We start from the raw sequence: 13,377 nt of genomic DNA, 5'->3' as shown, positions 1-13,377 counted from the left end.
GTCGGCGCTGCCCCCGGCCCCGGCCCCGTCCGTCCCCCGGCCCCCGTCCGTCCCCCGTCCGTCCCCGGTCCCCCGGCCCCCGTCCCCCGTCCCCCGTCCCCCGTCCCCCGTCCGTCCCCCGTCCGTCCCCCGTCCGTTCCCCGGCCCCGTCCGTCCCCCGGCCCCGTCCGTCCCCCGGCCCCGGTCCCCGGCCCCCGTCCGTCCCCTGTCGTCCCGGCCCCGTCCGTCCCCGGCCCCTGTCCCCGTCCGTCCGTCCCCGTCCCCCGCCGTCCGTCCCTGTCCCCGGTCCCCCGTCCGTCCCCCGGCCCCCGTCCCCCGGCCCCGTCCGTCCCTTCTCTGCCCCGCCGCGGCGGGGGAGGCGCGCCAGCCTCCCGGCCTCCCCCGGAGCCCTCTCCGAAATCAGAAGGGCTGTTTCCAAGCTGACTCACGCCGCTAAGGTCGGGGAGTCGCGTCACACCGCGCCGGGCCCTGCAAGCTGTTGCTTGCGCGGCTGGCGGCCGCGGCTTTCCGCCGGGTCCCGGGGTCCGCTCGGTAGCCCGGCTGCCTCCCTGGGAGGGGCGGGGACGGGGGCGGGGCCCGGGCCGGCCCCGCCCCGCCCTCGCTCTCGGCCTGTCGGCCTGCCTCCCTCCCTCCCCAGCGGACCGCAATGATTTAGAAGTTCAGGAATCCCACGTGACGTCACCAGGGGGGGTGATGTAATGCGCTCTAAATAGACTGTATTGTAATCTTCCCTCAGTCCAACGTGGTTCCTTCACCCGGGCTCCGCTCTTCCCTTCTCTGCACTTGTTTGGTAAGTTCCTAAAAATGCCGCTCGCTCGCTTTGGGGTCTTTGGCGCCGGCCCCGCTCGCGGGCCGGCCCGGGCGCTTGCCCTGCCCGCACGGGCTCCGGGAGGGGGGGCTCGGGGCCCGGCGCCGGCAGAGCTGCGTGTGCGTGTCCGTGTGCGAGCTTCTGCGGGTTATCGGTGTTTGTAAACAATCGGCCGCTGGCGGGGAGGCCGGGCCCCCGGGGCCGCCGGAGCCGCTCGGGCAGATGCCGCTTCCTGCGCGCCGAGATGCCGAGTGGGAAGGCGTGTGTGCGCGGGGGGCTCCCCGGGGGACAGCGGGACAGCCGGGGGCTGCGCGCCCCCACCTGCGGCCGCGGCGGCGAGGAGGGAGCCCCGAGTGTGGCAACTGCCCGAGGTCCCCGGAATCGGCGAGCGGAAAGTTTTCCGATCCGGCGCGGGGCTGCGGGCGCCGGCCGAGGGGAGCGGGAAGGGCTCTCACCTGCGGCCGGCCGGCGGGCGGCTCTCCGCGGTGCCCGAGTCGCGGCGGCGGCTGCAGCCGCAGACACTCCGGCGCGGGGCTTGTCCGTTTCTCCCGCAAACCCTGTTGCAGTTTCCCGATCTGTTGCTCTCGGCCTTTGCCCGCCAAGTTTGTTGTGGGTTTCCGGGCCCGCACCGAGGCTCGGGCCCCCCGGGCTCCCCCCCACCCCAGCCCTCTCCGCGCCGGCCTCTCCGGAGGGCTCGGTCCTGCCCATCGCGCGGGCGGCAGCTGCCAGAGATGACAGTTCCCCGGCGGCGGAGCCGCAGCCCCGCCGGGGTCCGCAGAAGCCCCGTCGCGCGAACTTCGGCGAAGTTTCTCCACAGACCCCGGAGGGGAGCGAGGGAGAAGTTGCCCAGAACCTCCAGCCTGGGCCGAGGGCAAAGGAGGACGGAAAGGCCGGTGGCTAACTGTCCCCCTCTCCGCCTGCCCGCCCCGGGCCGCCTCCCGTCTCCCCCTCTCCGCCTGCCCGCCCCGGGCCGCCCCCTAGGAAGCCTCTTGCTGGGGGCGCCAGATCGGGGCCAGGCTGGGGGTCGGCCTCGCTGTTAGGTGTCGCTTCTCCGGGTGCTCGAGGATTATGTTTTCTCCTCTTCCTCCCTCCTTCTCTGACATGTGTCAGGGAATAAAGCCTGGATACTGGGCCATTACGTCATTCTGCAGACTAGTAAGAGTGTTTGATTAACAGCCTCAGATACTCCAGGGTTCAGGGGATTTGAAATGCTGACAAAGCAACTCTCCTCTCCCCCACCCCCTCCCCTTCCCCGGCATCTCGCTCTAAGTCGTCGGGTCCCCTAGCATCCCGCGTTAATACAGACCCCCGCCCTCCCTCTGCCACTATCGTTCTCTCCCTGCCCGAGGGCTGTCCCTAAAGAACGGGTGAGAGCTCTTCGGGTGTGTGTTAGGGGAATACACTACCTGATGGCTCCCAGCCTGCCCTCCTCCATTATTTAAAGAAGGCGGGAGTAGCTTTCATCTCCAGGGCTTATTAAAATATTTAGCACCGGGAAAAGCAGCACACTCAGACACAGAAAGTGCTCAGAAGGATGAATAGCGACAGCGCCGTATCCCTGTTGTGACCGTCTACGGAGATAAACACACATCAAATGATATAGGATGTATATCACGCTCCCCCCTCCCTTTCTTATTTGTGTAGAGAACCTTCTTTGAGTCGGTTTGCTGCAAGTTAGGGGGAGGGATGGGGCTGTGGGTTAATTCAGTTTTTAATTGGAAGGCGTCAAGATTAGACTATTTCAATCCCAAAGTAAAGGCCATTGAACCCCCGGTACAATGCCGTGGAAGTTGGAGGAGAGGGGACTGGAGTCTTTCATTTAGGTTTTTCCACTAAAAAAAAAAAAAAGTTTATCTCGCTCACTAAAATCTTCCGAAATTTTTTTGTTTGGCCATGGGGATAAATCCTTGCATGTGAAACGTTCAAAAGGATACAAGAAAAAAGGATTATGATTATGATTATTTTTTGTTCTTGTTGTTGTTGTGGAAGAAACCTGTCTGGGGCACCGAATTCGGATTAAAAGAAGGGAAGATTTTAGAGGGCTGGGTGGGGGAGAAAGCGGGGCATTTGGGCGCTGGCGTATTGGCGAAAGCTAAATAAAAGAGAATTGATATCCTCAGTTTGTGGAAATTCCTGGAAGCACACCATCGCTCTGGTATCAGCCACTTCGCTTTCTTTGGCCCAGGGGGTGGGGTGGGGGGCGCGCGGAGAGAAGCCGTTTGTGTGAGCCACATTCATTCAATCAGCGAGTATATGTTAAGTGCCTACTCTGTGCCAGGCCAGTGTTAGGTGATGGGGGTACAAAAGAAGAGAGGGAAACGCTCGGGGTCAGATTGTCAGCATTCACCAGTTTAGGGGGCTCTGTGTGTGTGTGTGTGTGTGTGTGTGTGTATACATATGTAGATGTGTGCATGCACTGGGTATATAGTCGGATCCGAAAGAAAATGTGCGTGCAAAGCCCCGGTGCAAAGAGCCGAGGGAAAGCTGCGAGTACCGAAGCAGTGGAGGAAAGTGTGATTAATGATCACTGATTTAGCGATAAGTGATTAGTGGTTTATTCAAACTGTTACCTCTGACCAGAAGCACACATCAGAGGATTAACAGGCTCTTTAGATGAATGCTCATTAGTGGAAGGGGGAAAGCAGAGATAATAGGCGGGCACACAGGGACAACTTTCGAAGAAAATCATTCCCCTAGTCTTTGGGAATAATAAGCTCTATTAGCAGACAGGCTCTTTAATTTAAAACTTGCTTTTATCTTGTAAATCAAAGTTAGGTGCAGAAGTTCCCCCGATGCTATTATAGCCTAAATTTTCCCAGATCCACGGGACATGGATTATCTCAGTAGCGATGCTTTCCCCCTCCCCCCTTTTCATTTAAATAAACAATGGACACGTTAAAGTCTCACAGCCCTGACAGGCGTTTGCAGCGGTCCCAGCGCCTAGAGGTGTTCCCCGGCTGAGCCAGGGCGCAGGGTGAAGCCTCCCCGACGGCTAACTAGATGGCGCCCTGATCTTTGGTGAGCTTCCCAGCCTTCGCATCGGGCTCCGCACAAGTAGCTGCTTGCTAGGGGTCCTCCGGCGCGTCTGACAGAGCGCATTCTGTGCCGGGCTGGAGGCTCGACAGCTCGACGAGCAGTTAGTCACAGTTTCCGTGTCAGTTACATTTGGGGAGGTTAAAGACTGCTGGAAAAATCCGTCTCATTGCTGGGAGAAGCTGTCAGGGAGAAAGGTACCCACGCACAATCTGGGAGTTGGCCCCGCCTGCCTGAAGCCAGACACCAGACCTATCTCCTGCGCACAGACTTTTACGTGAATTCGGGCTTCTCGTGCACGGTCTGCAGCCCCGAAAAGGAGAACTTGCCCCGAGATCCGCGGTTTTCTTCCCGTTCTGTTGGCGAAAAAAAGGGAGAAAAGCTTCCTCCGGTGGTTGAAGGAAACTCTCCTCGGATTCACTTTATTCTACAGATAATGGTAAGGAAAACATTTCCTCGGTGTTTGGACTTTGGGGAAACGGACTAGTAAGACTCGGATGTCAGTTTCAGGTGAAATGCGCACGATTGATCAGTTACCTGTAAAGCCCCGTTTTGCTGCGAGGGCGAAATGATGCTGTTTTGCTGATTTTTACGGACTTTGTGTAGAAGGAGGTGTGTACGTGTGTGTGCTTGTGCGAGGCTGCCTTAGATCCTTGCTGCCTGCCTTTGAGCTCCGTGAGAAAGCCTTTGGCCGAAAAAAATCTCCTTGAAGCACTTGGGGGGATTATTTTTTTTGTTTAAAAAAAAAAGATTTCTTTCTAAAAAGAGAGAGAAAATATCCACCAAGTCCCAGTAGTATATTGAACTTTGGGGATGCCTTCAGATAAGCAAGAGGATTGTGCTTTGGGGGAGCAGCGGGTGGGGCAAAGGGATGTCAAGTCTCTTTCCCCGGTTTTTTAGAATTTACATAGAAATTTACATCTTGCTCTTCCTAAGAAAAGAACGTGTTCCCTTTCAGCTTTTTCTAACAGCCTGTTGCTTTTATTCCAAAGGAGTAATTCTGGGCGTTTTTCTAACTCTTGATTGTTGTAGAACCTTAACGGAAAGCTTCTAAGACCAGAGGTGTTTGCTTACTAGAATCGCCTTCTTGAAACTTTTTCAAGTTCCCATCTATTGAAAAATCAGTAACTTTTAATCGTCCCAAGCTTCAAATGTACCTAAAATACTTTGCAAACTTTAAAATGCCATGTAACGTCAGTTGTTATTGTTATTTTAGTTGTGACTAATAATGGCTTGGTAAAAGAACTTCTTGGTAAAAGCCAGCCTCCATGGCATATATATGCTGATTTTACCTGACCAGGCCTTTCTCGGAGTCCGTTCCACTAAAATCAGGAAGCCAGGCTGTCTTTGATTCCCCTCTTCCCCCCCAAATGGCCTCATGAAATTGTTTTAATCTAAGGCTAATTGACTCAGGTTTTGTGCTATTTCTCATGTACAGATTGTCTATTCTCCCACTTTTTGAGATTTTTCTTTAAAAAAAAAAAAAAAAAAAGGAAACAATCTAAAATAGACTGTTAGCTGTCCAGACCTGCAGAGTCAAATTTAGTCAACAATTGGCCTTCTCAGTCCCTTACTTTCCTCAGTTCCTCCCTGCTTTCCTCGGCTGCCTATCTAGGGTCCTCTGTTTCACTGAATTTATATCACCATCCCATGATATTTCTGCAGCAATTTAGTTATAGCTTCTATTAAACACAACATTAGATCTGAGACACACATTGGCTATTGAGTGGGTAAACAAACCCCTCGGTGTTCCACATTGGGGACGTTGGCTAGAGCTGGTTCCTTCTCATTCCTTTGAAACATTAGCTTAAAAGTGTGGCCTTGGTAAGGGGGAGGAGGGGGAGGGAGAGAGTGTTTTATTATTTTTGTCATCGCTTTTGTTGTTGTTTTTCACTTTAAAGTGATGTGTTTAGTCACAAAATTAATGTGATCCTGGCCAGTGTCTCCTAGCTCTCTGCTCCTTTCTCTTGCTCCAAATTGGATTTCTCTATCAATTTAAGATCTTTTAAGAGGCTGCTTTCTTGGATGGAGATAGAACAATGATCTCAGTCAATTTATTATCTTGTCTGGTTTGACTACTAGGCACATTATGAGACTCCCCGGAATTCTTTCATAAGTTGGTAGTTAAAAATGCAAATTGGAAACTTTTCCTCTCAATGATATTTTGAGCGATAGGAGAATCAAGTCAATTTGCTGTGGATCATTTTGCTTCAAACCTTCCAGTATGTAAGACTCACTTGTGGATCTGGAGGGCAGACAACAGTCATCAAGGATCATTTTTTTGTCTTGCAATTCATAAGTGAAACATGTTTATCCTTTTATTTTTTTTTCGGGGGGGGGGTGGCAGGACCTGATGAAGAAACACTGGCACTTTGGAAATGACATCATGTGTGATGTTTTCACTGAAGAGTTATATCATTTGGTAATTAGGAAAAAATGGGCAATTAACTTCTTTTTGGATCCATTACTCGTCTATTGTTGGGAAGCCCAAATCACGAAGTTAGCATATGAAGAGTAGAAGAGACTCTCTTGTAGAAGGTTTGAGATAGGCATAAGCAAATGCTGCTTTATAAACAACTAGAGATTTTCCAAGGATTTTGTTGAGGGCTGTAGGATTTTCAAAGTAAAACATCTGGAGCTTAGAACAATTTCCTGAGCTTGTAAGATGTTAGCCTTGGTTTTTAGTTCTCTTGTATTAAAAAAAAAAATAGTTCAGAAAAACTTCACATTTTTTTGGATGTTTTAGAAAGTTACTTCTTTCTATAGCTATTGAATTTTCACATTGTTAATCACTAGCCCTGAATTAATGAGAGCTTTAAAAAAGTGAGTTTTTATTTTGCTTGAAAAAATTGCAAGAATTAGGAAGAATTTTTCTCCAGAATCAGGGAGCCTGTTATAGTAGGAAAAGTACTGGCTTTGGAATCAAGGGACTCAGATTTGATTCCTAACTGTCATTTACTCTCTGTGGACTTCCTTACTTTTCTGGGCCTCAACTGTGTCCTTTTCGTAGTGAGAGCATGGAGTTTGATGATCTCTAGGGTGCTATAGTAAAGTTCCAAATCTACGATTTAGAAGGGAATAGTCCCAGACAAGGTAGAATGTTTTTCCCAAGGTGACTCCAAGTCCAAAGTAGCAACACCAGATTTGTTTGGTTACACTACACGGTAGAATTACATACTGTAAAATTTGGTTGAGGATTTATGAGGGAGTTGCTAAGATAGAGAATTGATCTCCTTTTCCTTCCAAAGCAGGACTAGAAGAAATTATTTCTTTTTTTAAAATTTATTTGTATAAAGTTTTTTATTTTCAAAGCATGCATAGATAGTTTTCATCATTCACCCTTGCAAAACCTTGTGTTCCAATTTTTTTGTTCTCCCCAGGAAAAATTATTTCACTAGTGATTTTTTAAAAAGTCCTCTTTCTCCTTTTCTGACCATAGTGATGAAGGCCTCCCCCAAAATGATATACTGTCTGTCAGCCCATCTGGACCTCCCCTTCTCCCCCAGCCCCCACTTCTGGTTTGTCCTTTAGGACTTGTCTAGAAGGGTCTGGAAGTCCATTTGACTAATGTGGGAAATCAATGGGGCTGGGAGGTTCCAGGATTCTACACTAGGACGTTCCCTTCTTTGAGATCCGCCTGGAGAGATTTGATGCATCCCAGTTAATTAAAAGTCCTCAACCCAGAAGGCTCCAAAGTACAATAAATGGGCTGGAGGCTGAAGTTCAGACTGGCCAGTGTCTGGAACGGGCCCCTCTCAGTCCAACAATACGCAGCCAGGAATCCTCTGACTGGGCTTGCCCTTAAATCCTGTAGCTTCATGAATTGTCTCATTTGTGATTCTTTTCTCATAAAGTTTTGCTGTCAGGGTCCAGGCCTGTTTTATTCTTTATAAGCGTCACTTTCAAAAAGAGCAAAATTGGTGCTATTTCAGTGATTGAAGGATAAACTGGCTAGAGACTTTTCTTCTCCCATAATGCTTCAACCCCTTTAAGGCTTAGATGGGGATCCTGTACTGTCAGAGCTGGCAGGGTCCTCAGAAATTATCCAAGCCCTTATTTTACAAATGAGGAAACTGAGGCTTAGAGGTCAAGTGATTTGCTCAGTCACTCAAGTAATAAATAAAAAAGAAATCAGGTCTTTTAACTAAAAATTGAGCATCCTTTCCATCGTATTCCATCGTTTCTTGTCTCATCCAGTGATCATCCCAGTGATCAGGCTGGTGATATGTCTTACCAAAATGATCCAATACCAGCTCAGCCACTTACTATGTGGGGGAGATGGGGCAGGGTCATGGCATCCGCTCCGTGGATGTCCCTGGATCACTGAGGAAGCCTTAAAGCTGATCAGGAATGCTAGAGTCTGGGCTGTGCTGTAACAGTGTGATACAGCTGGTAGTTTGCTTAAACAATCTATGGCACAGGATTAAGTCAAATGTACACAATTATAGTTACCCAGCAACTCCCTCTAAGAAGAACACAAAACTGATTTTGATCTGAATTTTTTGAGTAATGAGATGTTTCTGCTGAATTTCTGTCCACTTTACTAGTGAAGATCTCATTAAGTGATTGAGCAAGAGGAAATCTGGATGTTGTATATGTGTATCCAATTCAGCCTCAGGCATTTAGGAGCTATGTGACCTTCAGCAAGCTCTTTTCCTCTCAGCCTTCATATCCTTGCCTTTGCGCATAGTAGGTCTAACAAGTGCTTCATTCATCCATCTGTTAAAAGAATATGTTGAACTCCTTTAATAACCAATTAATGAATCAATGTCAATCAAACATTTATTAAGCACCTACTATGTATACTTTAAGCTTTAAGTCTGCAATCCACAATGATTTTATAGTCCACTTTTCTACCATTTTACTAACTCTCAAAACAACATTTTGCCTTTTTTAAATAGTGGGCCCCTGTATGGAGGGAATGTTTGGACCTTAGGAAAAAAAGTCATCTCTTGATGGTACCTCAGTTTCTCCATTTGTTGAATAAGGTGGTTTGTCTAGATGACCCCTAAGATTCCTTTCAGTTCTAAAAGCATGATTCTAAATCCTAGAATCTATGATGTAATCCATATCTCATGGGATATTGGGCACTGATTCTGACATCCAGTCCCACTTGGGCACTCGGGTGTGGATAGGAACAGCCAGAAAGGTCCCCATCAAATAACAGGAGGATCCAGGGCCTTAGTGATTCCTTGAAACAAAACAAGAACCTCCCAGTTCTGTGCGAGGAAGCTCGTAAACTGAGTGAGGATCAGCAGTTCACGTGGCCTCTGCTTGGGTGTCAGCTGCTGCTGGGGCTCGCCCATTGAAGCTCAGTAGGGTAATGGTGGAGCAGGCCAGGGCTGGAGCCCTGCCCTCCAAATTGGATTTCAAGTTCACCGAGTCCTTCCTTTCTCTTTTTTCAATATGAATATTTCCCTGGATCTGTTTTTTTAAAACGCCCATTCCAACTGCTCAGCATTCTCCGGTAGTCTGGTGGGAATGATTCCCCCTCCTGGATGTGATGGTAAAAAACCACTGTAGACAGTTAGGTCCCAAAGAGTAGGCCTGAAACTGGGGACTTGTCTCCATAGTGTCCTTACTTAAGAGACTTAAACCCCTACGTTCCTGTGAAAGAAAGAGGGAGTTTCAGAGATCTTGGTCTCAGGTGTGAGTCCTGGCCCTACCACCAACAAACTGTTGGATCTCAGACAAGTCATTTAAATGCTTTGTGCTTCAATTTCCTCATTTGTAGAATGAAGGCAGGGCCGGGGAGGCAGATCATATCTAGAGTTCGTTTCAGCTCTAAGATTCTACAATCCAAAATTGGGATAGAATTCTCTCTCCCTCCTTTTCTTCTCTCTTTCTCTCTCTCTCTCTGTCTGTCTTTATCTCTATCTCTCTTTCTCTCTCTGTCTGTCTTTATCTCTGTCTCTCTCTTCCCCCTCTCTGTTTCTCTGTTTGTTTCCCTCTCCCTCGCTTCATCCCTTTCTCACTCTTTCCCTTTCTGTTTTTTTCCTATTTCTCTCTTCTCTGTCTCTCTGTCTCTGACTCTTTTCTGTTTTCATTTTTCTGTTTCTTTCTCGAGAGGCACAAATATAAAGGATCTAGACAGAAATTATATGTGCATGGAAATCAAGCAACGTCAATGTTCAAACCACAAAAACCTTAAGATTCATTTTGCTTCAGTCCAACAAGTATTCATCAAACATCTACCATGAACCTTCCCAGGATACCTTGGGGTTCACTGGCTAGATTTCTTTCTTAAAGACCAGGCCACCAAAATCACCCAGATTCTCATTGGCCACCAGGAGGTTCTAGGACAAGCCCCATTTGGTCATGGTTTGCCTCCAGATGGACTCAGATCAAATTTAAACAGTGCTTTGGCCAGAAACCCTGAGGGTCTTGCCCTCCATGATTTATTTATTTAGTTTTTTTTTTAGACTAAGTGAAAGAGGAGATTCTTTGCCTCAGTTGCGACTTACCCTTAAGCACTGAATGGGTGTTGCCTCAGTAAAACCCAGACCCTTAGCTTAAAAAGGCCCAGGTCTCCCCCTGCATTCGGGGCCATCTCCAATTGCTGATCTATATCTGGCCACTGGACCCAGTGGTTCTGGGGGGGAGAGTGAGTCAGGTGACTTCACACAGCCCTCCCTCACTGCAATCCAACTCACTTGCATGTCAGGGCGTCACCTCCCAATGCCAGGGACTTCTTGGAGAATGAACAAAACACATGCCAGGCATTGAGGAGACCGAGAAATCCAGCACAATCCTTGCCAACAAGGAGCTTAGCATCCTGGGAATTCTGAGAGGAGAGAGGGTGGAGGGGGTTTCGGGTGTGGGGGATGGGCAGGCCAGCCAGAATCGTAGAGGAGGCAGCAGGGTGGTCTGAGAGGCTGCTCCTGCCCTAAGTGCACTCTTCATGGCAGACAAGTGGCTGATAAAACTGCTCTGGCTGATCAAATCAGTCCAAGGCAGTTATGGGCAAGGGTGCTTTGCATGGCAGCTGGCCACCAACCCAAGCTTGGAAAGGGAGCAATTTAAGGAAGGACTCATTGTTTCAGGGGGCTTGCTTTTGGCTGCATGTTTCCTCGGGCCACTGAAAAGAGGATTTGATTTCCATGCGCCATTTATTGTGGTGGGAAAAGAGCTGCAGTTAGAGCTGGGTTGGGTGCTTAGCACCTGTGGGACTTAATTGCTTTAAAATCTTGTTTCCTTACCTGCAAAAGAGGAGCGCTGGATTAAGGAACTTCCAGCTCCAAGTCTATGATCCTGTGTCGTGCTTTACCTTGGAAATCCTAGTACCTCTGTGGCCCTCAGTTTCCTCCTTCATCCTATGGGGAGCTTGTTTGGTCCCTAAGGTATCACTTGGAAGTTTAAAATCAAGATCCAGATCTGTGACCACACTTGCTTCCTTTCCTTGTCTCCAGGAGAAGCCTCTAGATTCCTGTTTTGCATTCTTGAAAAGAAGACATTAGGCAATGCTTCCCAATGCTCAATGATCTTTTTTTTTTTTTTAAATAGCTTTTTTATTATCAAAACATTTGCAACATTCACAGTTGCAAAACCTTGTGTTCCAGGTTTTCCTCCCTTCCCTCTCCCCACCCCTTCCCCTAGATAGCAAGCAGTGCAATACATGTTAAACATGTACAATTCTTCTATACATATTTCCACAAAAATCAGATCAAAAAGGGAAAAAAGAGAAACAAAAAGCAAGCAAACGACAAAAAAGTAAAAATATTGTGTTGGGATCCACATTCCATCCCAACAGTCCTCTCTCTGGATACAGATGATTCTCTCCACAAATCTACTGGAATTGGCCTGAATCATATCCTTCTTGAAAAGAGCCAAGTTCATCACAGTTGATCTTTGCATAATCTTGTTGCTGTGCACAATGTTCTACTCACTTGACTCAGTATCAGTTCCTCTAAGTCTCTCTAGGCCTCTCTGGAATCAGAGATTGTTTTTTACAGAACAATAATATTCCATAACATTCATATCCCATAATTTACTTGGCCATTCCCCAACTGTTGGGCATCCGCTCAGTTTCCAGTTCCTTGTGTCTACTAAAAGGGCTGCCACAAACATTTGGGTCCTTTTTTATGATCTCTTTGGGATACAGGTCCAGTAGAAACACTGTTGGATCAAAGGGTACCCTTTAGGTATAGTCCTTTGGCATAGTTCCAAATTGCTCTCCAGATTGGTTGGATCTGTTCACAATTCAACCAATAATGTATTAGTGTCCCATTTTCCCCACATCTCCTCCAACATTTATCATTTTTTTTTTCCTGTCATCTTAGTCAATCTGAGAGCTATGTAGTCATACTTCAGAGTTGTTTTAATTTGCATTTCTCTGATCAATAGTGACTTAGAGCATTTTTTCATATGACTACAAATGGCTTTACTTCATCTGAAAATTGTCTGTTCATATCCTTTGACCATTTATCAACTAGAGAATGGCTTGGATTCTTATAAATTTGGGTCAGTTCTCTATATTTTAGAAACGAATGCTCAATGATCTTAACTTAGCTGCTGCAGAACCATCCCATAATGAACACGAAAGATGAGGCTTTTCAACCACTTAGTGACTGTTTTATAGAGCAAACAAGCTGCAGTGTTTGTCACAAGTGAGGAAAGGATTTTACTAATAACCCCTTGTGACTTCGTGTTGTGAATGACTCTGCATTCCCGCACTTCTCCCTGTGAGTCACTTCTCCCTGACCCTTTCCCTGGCTGTACAGCCATCCATCCATTAGCCAAGCCAATTGCGCATCTGGCCATTGGCTTCTGGACTCAGGTCTAAGAGGTTTGCTTCAGACAGTATCTTTTGATTCTCATTAACACATAGGAAAACTTCTCAAATGAGATCATATTTGGAAAATACTTAGCACAGTGCCTGGCACATAGGAGGTGTTCTGCAAATGCTAGCTATTGTCATCATTGTCATCGTCATCGTCATCGTCACTTTGCACTGAAGTGACATAGTAGGAGCTTAAAAAGCACTTATTGGTTGGCAATTGATTGTTGATTGGCAGGTGATTATTATTCCCATTTTAAAATAAAACAGGAATTGAGAATCCAATGGCATAAATTTTTACAATGCACCTGCTACTAGAATCTGGCATCATGTAGCTTGTAATATGAAGAAGAGAGATGAACAGATAACTAATTCTGAGTGGGCCAGTTAATGAGAGCAAAGGAATATGAGTTTGGAGCCAGGAGGGACTTTAGAAGTTATCTAGCTGGCCTGATTCTTTCATTTTACAGATGAAGAAACTGAGATCCAAAAAGTTGGCATGAAATACTGAAGTCATACAGGGATGGCAGAGCTGGGATTTGAACTTAATTCCATATTCTATGCTTTTCCCATAGTACAGTGTTGAAAATGAAGCATTCAAGGTGGAAAAAATAAAAGCTACATGTTTCAGGGAATGATAGCAATCCACTTTGGCCAAGAAAATGTTAGAAAAAAAAATGGAAAAGTGGGAAGGCACCAAAAACCATATTGGAGTCAGAGCGAAGTGGGCCTTAAATGCCTTCAATGAAATTGTATTTTC

General features: G+C 47.3%; 1 protein-coding gene across 1 annotated transcript in view; it reads left to right on the top strand.

The window, feature by feature from the left end:
• The first annotated feature begins 725 nt into the window (after positions 1–725).
• CREB5 (cAMP responsive element binding protein 5) overlaps positions 726–13,377 on the top strand; it is a 457,922-nt gene continuing 445,270 nt past the window's right edge. Inside the window, exon 1 of the mRNA XM_031940517.1 lies at positions 726–790. The gene's annotated coding sequence lies outside the window, so the exon portion shown is untranslated. The remainder of the gene's footprint in view (positions 791–13,377) is intronic.

Source organism: Sarcophilus harrisii, chromosome 5 (genome assembly GCF_902635505.1).
Source record: "Sarcophilus harrisii chromosome 5, mSarHar1.11, whole genome shotgun sequence".
Taxonomy (NCBI): domain Eukaryota; kingdom Metazoa; phylum Chordata; class Mammalia; order Dasyuromorphia; family Dasyuridae; genus Sarcophilus; species Sarcophilus harrisii.
The sequence above is the reverse complement of the archived record's forward strand: the minus strand, read 5'-3'. Positions and strand labels throughout refer to the sequence as shown.